Raw genomic sequence first — 9,305 nt, 5'->3', positions numbered from 1 at the left:
CATTGGAATATACAAGCCAAGTACTATAATGAAAGATTCCCACTAGTATATGAAAGTGATAACATGAGAGACTCTCTACTATGAAGATCACGGTGCTACTTTGAAGCACCAGTGTGGTAAATGGATAGTAACATTGTCCCTTCTCTCTTTTTCTCTCATTTTTTTCTTTTTCTTTCCCTTTTTTATTTGGGCCTTTTCTCTTTTTTATATGACCTCTTTTCTTTCTTTTTTTCCTTTTTTTTAATTTTTCGTCCGGAGTCTCATCCCGACTTGTGGGGGAATCATAGTCTCCATCATCCTTTCCTCACTGGGACAATGCTCTAATAATGATGATCAACACACTTTTGTTTTTCTTACAACTCAACAATTACAACTCGATACTTAGAACAAAATATGACTCTATATGAATGCCTCCGACGGTGTACCGGGATATGCAATAACTCATGAGTGACATGTATGAAAGAATTATGAATGGTGGCTTTGCCACAAATACGATGTCAACTACATCATCATGCTAAGCAATATGACAATGGTGCAGTGTGTCATAATAAACAGAATGGTGGAAAGTTGCATGGCAATATATCTCGGAATGGCTATGGAAATGCCATAATAGGTAGGTATGGTGGCTGTTTTGAGGAAGGTATATGGTGGGTGTATGATACCGGCGAAAGGTGTGCGGTATTAGAGAGGCTAGCAAAGGTGGAAGGGTGAGAGTGCGTATAATCCATGGACTCAACATTAGTCATAAAGAACTCATATACTTATTGCAAAAATCTACAAGTTATCAAAGCAAAGTATTACGCGCATGCTCCTAGGGGGATAGATTGGTAGGAAAAGACCATCGCTCATCCCCGACCGCCACTCATAAGAAAGGCAATCAAAAAATAAATCATGCTCCGAGTTCATCACATAACGGTTCACCATACATGCATGCTACGATAATCACAAGCTTCAACACAAGTATTTCTCAAATTCACAACTACTCAGCTAGCATGACTTTAATATCACCATCTTTATATCTCAAAACAATTATCAAGTATCAAACTTATCATAGTATTCAACGCACTCATAAGAAAGTTTTATTATTAATCTTGTATACCAAGCATATTAGGATTTAAAGCAAATTACCATGCCATTTAAGACTCTCAAAATAATCTAAGTGAAGCATGAGAGATCAATAGTTTCTATAAAACAAATCCACCACCGTGCTCTAAAATATATAATTGAAGTACTAGAGCAAAATTATATAACTCAAAAGATATAAGTGAAGCACATAGAGTATTCTAACAAATTCTAAATCATGTTTGGCTCTCTCAAAAGGTGTGTACAGCAAGGATGATTGTGGTAAAATAACAATCAAAGACTCAAATAATACAAGACTCTCCAAGCAAAACACATATCATGTGGCGAATAAAAATATAGCTCCAAGTAAAGTTACCGATAGAAGTAGACGAAACAGGGGATGCCTTCCTGGGCATCCCCAAGCTTTGGCTTTTAGGTGTCCTTAGATTATCTTGGGGGTGCCATGTGCATCCCCAAGCTTAGGCTCTTGCCACTCCTTGTTCCATAATCCATCAAATCTTTACCCAAAACTTGAAAACTTCTGAACACAAAACTTAAAGTAGAAAATCTCGTGAGCTCCGTTAGCGAAAGAAAATAAAAGACCACTTCAAGGTACTGTAATTAACTCATTACTTATTTACATTGGTGTTATACCTGCTTTATTCCAACTTCTCTATGGTTTGTAAACTATTTTAATAACCATAGATTCATCAAAATAAGCAAACAACACACGAAAAACAGAATCTGTCAAAAACAGAACAGTCTGTAGTAATCTGTAGCTAGCGCAAAATCTGGAACCCCAAAAATTCTAAAATAAATTTCTGTACGTGAGGAATTTATCTATTAATCATCTTCAAATAAAATTAACTAAATAGCATTTTTCAAATAAAAATTACAGCAGTTCTCGTGAGCGCTAAAGTTTCTGTTTTTACAGCAAGTTCAACAAGATTTTCCCCAAGTCTTCCCAACGGCTCTACTTGGTACAAACACTAATTAAACACAAAAAACACAACCAAAAAATAATCTAGATAAATTATTTATTTAATAACAGCAAGGATAAATATTGGGTTGACTCCCAACAAGCGCTTTTCTTTAAAGCCTTATAGCTAGGCATAATATTTCAATGGTGCTCACATGAAAGACAAGAATTGAAGCACAAAGAGAGCATCATAAAACACGTGACAAACACATTTCAGTCTAACATGCTTTCTATGCATAGGCATCTTATAGGCAAACAAATTATCAAGGAAAGCAAAAAATAGCATATGCGAGGAGGCGGAAAGAAACAATAGCAATCTCAACATAACGAGAGGTAATTTAGTAACATGAAAATTTCTACCACCATATTTTCCTCTCTCATAATAATTATATGTAGGATCATAAGCAAATTCAACATAAAATATTTTCAACACGATCCACATGCATGCAAAGTTGACACTCTTCCAAAATAGTGGGATTAACATTAACTAAAGTCATGACCTTTCCAAACCCACTTTTATTGAAAACTTCATAAGATTGAACATTCTCCAAATATGTGGGATCTAAAGTTGACATTCTTCCAAACCCACTTTCAATATTATTGCAAACATTATAATCAATCTCATATTCATCATGGGGTTTAAATAAATTTTCAAGATCAAAAGAAGAATCACCCCAATCATGATCATTGCAACAAGTAGAGGACATAGCAAAACTAGCATCCCCAAGCTTAGGTTTTTGCATATTATTAGCACAATTGACATTAATAGAATTTATAATAGAATCATTGCAATCATGCTTTCTATTCAAAGATCTATTGTGAATCGTTTCATGAGGTAATTCATCACACTTTTCAGATTCACGAATTTCAAGCAAAACTTCATAAAGATAATCTAGTGCACAAAACTCACTAGCAATTGGTTTATCATAATTGGACCTCTTAAAAAGATTAGCAAGTGGATGAGGATCCATAGATCTTAGGTTCTCTGTTTAGTAATAAATAAACAACTATTCTAACCATACGAGCAAATAGGAAGCAAGCGGGCAAAAGAAGGCAAATAGAGAAAGAGAGAGAGGATAGAGAGAGAGAGGGCGAATGAAACGGAAAGGGTGAAGTGGGGGAGAGGAAAACGAGAGGCAAATGGCAAATAATGTAATGCGGGAGATAAGGGTATGTGATGGGTACTTGGTATGTTGACTTTTGCGTAGACCTCCCCGGCAACGGCGCCAGAAATCCTTCTTGCTACCTCTTGAGCACCGCGTTGGTTTTCCCAGAAGAGGAAGGGATGATGCGGCAAAGTAGCGTAATTATTTCCCTCAGTTTTTGAGAACCAAGGTATCAATACAGTAGGAGGCTACGCGTGAGTCCCTCGTACCTACACAAAACAAATAAATCCTTGCAACCAACGCAAATAGGGGTTGTCAATCCCTATAAGGCCACTTACGAGAGTGAGATCTGATAGATATGATAAGATAATAGTTTTGGTATTTTTATGATAAAGATGCAAAGTAAATTAAAGGCAAAATAAATAACAAAGGGAATAACTAAGTAGTAGGAGATCAATATGAGAAAGATAGACCCGGGGGCCATAGGTTTCACTAGTGGCTTCTCTCGAGAGCATAAGAATTCTATGGTGGGTGAACAAATTACTGTTGAGCAATTGACAGAATTGAGCATAGTTATGAGAATATCTAGGTATGATCATGTATATAGACATCACGTCCGAGACAAGTAGACCAACTCCTGCCTGCATCTACTACTATTACTCCACTCATCGACCGCTATCCAGCATGCATCTAGAGTATTAAGTTAAAAACAGAGTCACGCCTTAAGCAAGATGACATGATGTAGAGGGATAGACTCATACAATATGAAGAAAACCCCATCTTCTTATCCTTGATGGCAACAATACAATATGTGCCTTGCTGCCCTTACTGTCACCGGGAAAGGACACCACAAGATTGAACCCAAAGCTAATCACTTCTCCCATTGCAAGAAAGATCAATCTAGTAGGCCAAACCAAACTAATAATTCGAAGAGACTTGCAAAGATAACCAATCATACATAAAAGAATTCATAGAAGATTCAAGTATTATTCATAGATAGACTTGATCATAAACGCACAATTCATCGGTCTCAACAAACACACCGCAAAAAGAAGATTACATCAAATAGTTCTCCACAAGAGAGGGGGAGAACATTGTATTGAGATCCAAAAAGAGAGAAGAAGCCATCAAGCTACTAACTATGGACCCGTAGGTCTGAGGTAAACTACTCACACTTCATCGGAGAGGCTATGGTGTTGATGTAGAAGCCCTCCGTGATCGATGCCCCCTCCGACAGAGCTCCGGAACAGGCCCCAAGATGGGATCTCGTGGATACAGAAAGTTGCGGCGGTGGAGTTAGGGTTTTGGCTCTCTATCTGATCGTTTGGGGTATGTGGATATATATATATATATATATATATATATATATATATATATATAGGAGGAAGGAGTATGTCAGTGGAGCAACAGGGGGCCCACGAGGGTGGAGGGCGCGCCTGGTGGGGGTGGGCACGCCCCCCTACCTCGTGGCCTCCTGTTTCTTTTCTTTATGTAGGGTCCAAGTCTCTCTGGTCTTATTCGTTGAGAAAATCACTTTCCCGAAGGTTTCATTCCGTTTGGACTCCGTTTGATATTCCTTTTCTTTGAAACCCCAAAACAGGCAAAAACAGCAATTCTGGGCTGGGCCTCCGGTTAATAGGTTAGTCCCAAAAATAATTTAAAAGTGGATAATAAAGCCCAATAATGTCCAAAACAATGGATAATATAGCATGGAGCAATAAAAAATTATAGATACGTTGGATACATATCAAGCATCCCCAAGCTTAATTCCTGCTCGTCCTCGAGTAGGTAAATGATAAAAACAGAATTTTTGATGCGGAGGGCTACTTGGACTAATTTTAATGTAATTCTTCTTAATTGTGGTATGAATATTCAGATCTGAAAGATTCAAGACAAAAGTTCATATTGACATAAAAATAATAATACTTCAAGCATACTAACAAAGCAATTATGTCTTCTCAAAATTACATGGCTAAAGAAAGTTATCCCTAAAACAAGCAAAAAACAGGTAAAAACAGCAATTCTGGGCTGGGCCTCCGGTTAATAAGTTAGTCCCAAAAATAATATAAAAGTCGATAATAAAGCCCAATAATGTCCAAAATAGTAGATAATATAGCATGGAGCAATAAAAAATTATAGATACGTTGGAGACGTATCACCAGTCATCCCCTTCCTCTGGACAGAAGGATGTCGGGCGCATGCCCGATGCACACGCGGCCACCGCACTCCACCTCCTGCTTGCCGCCGACCGCCTGGATCTTGCTAGGGACGCCACACACGTCCCCAAGCCCCACCTTTTCACTCTCGTCCCCATTCCCCGCCTCTCTATCGCTCCACATCTCAGACCCGAACACGTCCGTCGATGTCGCTCACTACCACCGCGCTCACCACCCATCCCTCGATCAACCGCCATGAACATCGGCTCCGCCTCGTTGACTGCATCATCCTAGACAATCCACACATCCTTGAGCGCCCTACAACATCGCCACCATCACTGTCTTCATCCTCGACCGCCGTGGTTCGTCATCGTCGATCCGCTTCGACCCAAGCGCCCCCGAGCCCACTGACCTTCCAACAGACTTGTGGTGGGCCCTCGTTCGAAACCCCCTTGCCCCATTGCCAACCGCGTCCCCTAGCTAGCTTAGCCACCAGAGCCGAGAGCTCCCGAACTCCAGCAATGTTGCCACCACGGCGCCAGCTGCTTTCGCTCGCATTCGAGTGTGTCATCGCACTCACCGTGCTCCCAGGAGCCGAGAACGGCCACCATCTCTTCCTCCTGTACACCACAACATTGTCCTAGGAACTCCGTGCGGGCGCCGCCGCCGATGTGCTCGTCGCCGTTAGCTTCGACGACTACGCGACCAACTAGTGGCACCGTTCGACGTGGCGCATACCTAGGGTCCCATTGAATCCACCCACGCGGCGAATGGTCGTCGAAACAGAGATTCCAACATGCCTCCGCCGTGGGTTGAGGTTGCTGGCAGCGTAACCCTGGCCGGCTAACGTGTCAAATTAGGCTAAAACTAATTAGGTCACTAACTACCCTACCTAGTCACTGACATATGGGCCCCACGCCCTAACTAACTTCAGTTAAGTTTAGTTAAACCAATTTAATCCCTGTGTCACTGACGTGCGGGGCCCACTACCACGTTTGACTTGGACCAGCCCCTTTGACCTGCTGACGTCATGCTTACACAATGTTGACGCGGTTAATCATTTTCTGGATTAAAAATAATCCAAGAAATTCCAGAAATTAGCTTAAACTTCAAAAAGTCATATAAAATCAACCGTAACTCCAAATGAAATAATTTATATATTAAAAATTATTAGAAAAATCCAATCTATCCATCTGTACCATTTCCATGCATGTTAGAACAATGCATGGCTTCTGTTTAGGACAAATAAAATAAAGGCATTTGCATATCCACATAGGGAGTTTGAATTTAAATCTTGGAATCAAACCAACTTCATTTAAATTGTTGCTAGTTGCATTAGCTCAAACCACAACATATTGCCATGTCATGATCATGCATCATATTGTCGCATTGCATTGATTGTGTTCCTTCTCTGTTGCCAGTATTTGTCCCCTCTCATTGGATGACACCGATGAAGAACTATACTATCTTCAGAAGTTCCAGGCAAGCAACCCCCATTGAACATTCTGATACAATCCCACTCTCTCGCTCTTGCTCTCTTTTATTGCATTAGGACAACAATGATTCATCTATTACATGTTGAGGTAGTTGAACCCCTTTCCTCTGAATGACCTGTCATTGCCACAGTAAATAGATGAAACCCACTATCATGAGTAGGAGTTCTTTGAGCCCTGATGTGCCTACACATTCATGCTTGTTTGACATGCCTGCTATTGCTTAGAGTTGAGTCAGGTCTGAACATGTCCTGCTATCGCTTAGTGTGTGAACATGATTTTTAATGGTATTGATGAGAGGCCATGTAGGAGTACATGGTGGGTTGTTTCATTGGAACCGTCCTTAGGAACTGAGATCTGTATTTGTGATTTAAGATCGGCTACTACCACACATTGGGATCCTTAATTGACTCTCTCGATTATTAACCGCCCCTGTCCTCTGTCCAAGAGTTGCAAGTAGTTTCTGGTGTTTGTAGTATGCTGGAGGTTGTGCGCAGCACTGACCCGAGGGGTGGGCTGTGATGTGGTAGGCACGTGGAATGGTGCATCGGGAATCCTACACACATCATTTGGGACCATAGTAGAAACCTCGTCCGGACTCCCAGTGGATGGAACCTGAATAGGAGATAAACATGGACTAGGGACTTGTGTGGTTAGTCAGGTCGTGGCCGACACCCTCGCCACGCTTCCGCTTGAAGGTTGTCGATATACATGACGTGTACATGGTGGTAAGTGGCGAGAGCGTGTGTGAAGAAGTACACCCTTGTAGGGTGAACATCATCTATTCGAATAACCACGTCCGCGGTAAAGGACTACTTGGTTGCTTATACAGTTCATAGGCAAGTGAAAGTGGATACTCTAAAATGCGCAAGATAACCGTGAGTGCTATGGATGACCTTCTCGTAGGGAGACGGGAGCGGATCCATAGTGGTGTATTGATATGGTGAATATGTGGACTCGTGTGCGCCACCTCAAAAGAGTTACCGGCAGACGTAGTATAGGATAGCCACTGAGTCAAAGCTAGCTTGCTGCAGTCAAACCCCACAACCCCCATGCTGATACTGATGCATACGTACTTAGTTCTGATATAAGTCTTGTTGGGTACATTTGTACTCATGTTTGCTTGATTTATGTTTTTGCAGAGAGACTCCAGTCTCACTAGTAGTTTTGCATGGACTTCGACGTTTAGCTTGTTACCTCACCTACGATCTTTTACCCTTTGGAGGGTCTTGTAGATTCGTAGGCTTACTAGCCTTCTCTCTTTTCAGATGTCTCTACTCAGACATGTTTATGCTTCCGCCTGTGCTTGTTGCTTGTATGACTTGAATGCTGGGTCATAAGACCCTTGTTTGTAATATCTAGCTCTTCGGAGCCTAATGAATAAATACTTTGAGTCATAGAGTTTTGTTGTGATGCCATGTTGTATTTGCACATATCGAGCATATTGTGTGTATGTCACTGAAATGCTTGGTATGTGTGGGATCCGACAACCTAGTTGTTTATTCTTGGTAGCCTCTCTTATGGGGAAATGTCTCCTAGTGCTTCCACTGAGCCATGGTAGCTTGCTACTGCTCCGGAACACTTAGGCTGGCCAGCATGTCCCCTTCTTCGTTCCTGTGTCTGTCCCTTCAGGGAAATGTCACGCGTTGTTACTTTAAGTCCTTGTAGCTTGCTATGACTTGGGTTCATACACTGATGACTGACACGTTTATTGCTGGGTCATGTATGCATGTCCCTGTAAGTTAGTGCCACCTTGGGTTTACTACTAGACATGTCGGCCCAGGTTCTCTATCATATGGATGCTAGCGACACTATCATATACCTGAGCCAGAAGGCGCAAGCGGTCCTGGGCCAGGTAAGGTGGCACCCGTGGGAATACCGTGCGTGAGGACGCAAAGTGATATGATGTGTTACATGCTAGATTGGTGTGACTTAGGATCGGGGTCCTGACAGCTTTGGTATCAGAGCCTGACTACCTGTAGGATTACCAAGCCAAACTGGTCGAAGTTGATCCTAGAAATGATTTTATTACATAAGGGAATTGATTCTGGAAGGGAACGTAAGGCTCTTTTTACTCCTTTACCTTATGCCCTTATGATCTGAGTCAACCTCCTCCTTTCTTCGGGGATTGACAACTAGGCTTCTCATCCTTCTATCAGGATCACGTGTTACTAATCCATAGACTTATAGGATTGTTGGTTTCAGGCCTCAATTCAGTTCCTACTACTTTCGTATGCTGATCGTTGATCTCAGAACCTTGATATTGCGATGCTAAGTGGTTATGCCACCATTTTGCAGGATGTCTGAAATCTTCTTGAGCATTTACATCTGTTATGATGTCCGAGTCATCCTAGGTTTCCAGATAATCTGATGCATTTGCAAATTCTTTCTCCCTGTTCTGATGTCTTCTTAGGCCTGGTTAACCACACTAAATCGGTGAGTTGAGGTACCCTATTGCCTCGACATATATGTTGGATCTATTATTATGACACTAGGGTATTCTAGAGAA

This window comes from Triticum aestivum, chromosome 5A (assembly GCF_018294505.1).
Source record: "Triticum aestivum cultivar Chinese Spring chromosome 5A, IWGSC CS RefSeq v2.1, whole genome shotgun sequence".
Taxonomy (NCBI): Eukaryota; Viridiplantae; Streptophyta; class Magnoliopsida; order Poales; family Poaceae; genus Triticum; species Triticum aestivum.
The sequence above is the reverse complement of the archived record's forward strand: the minus strand, read 5'-3'. Positions refer to the sequence as shown.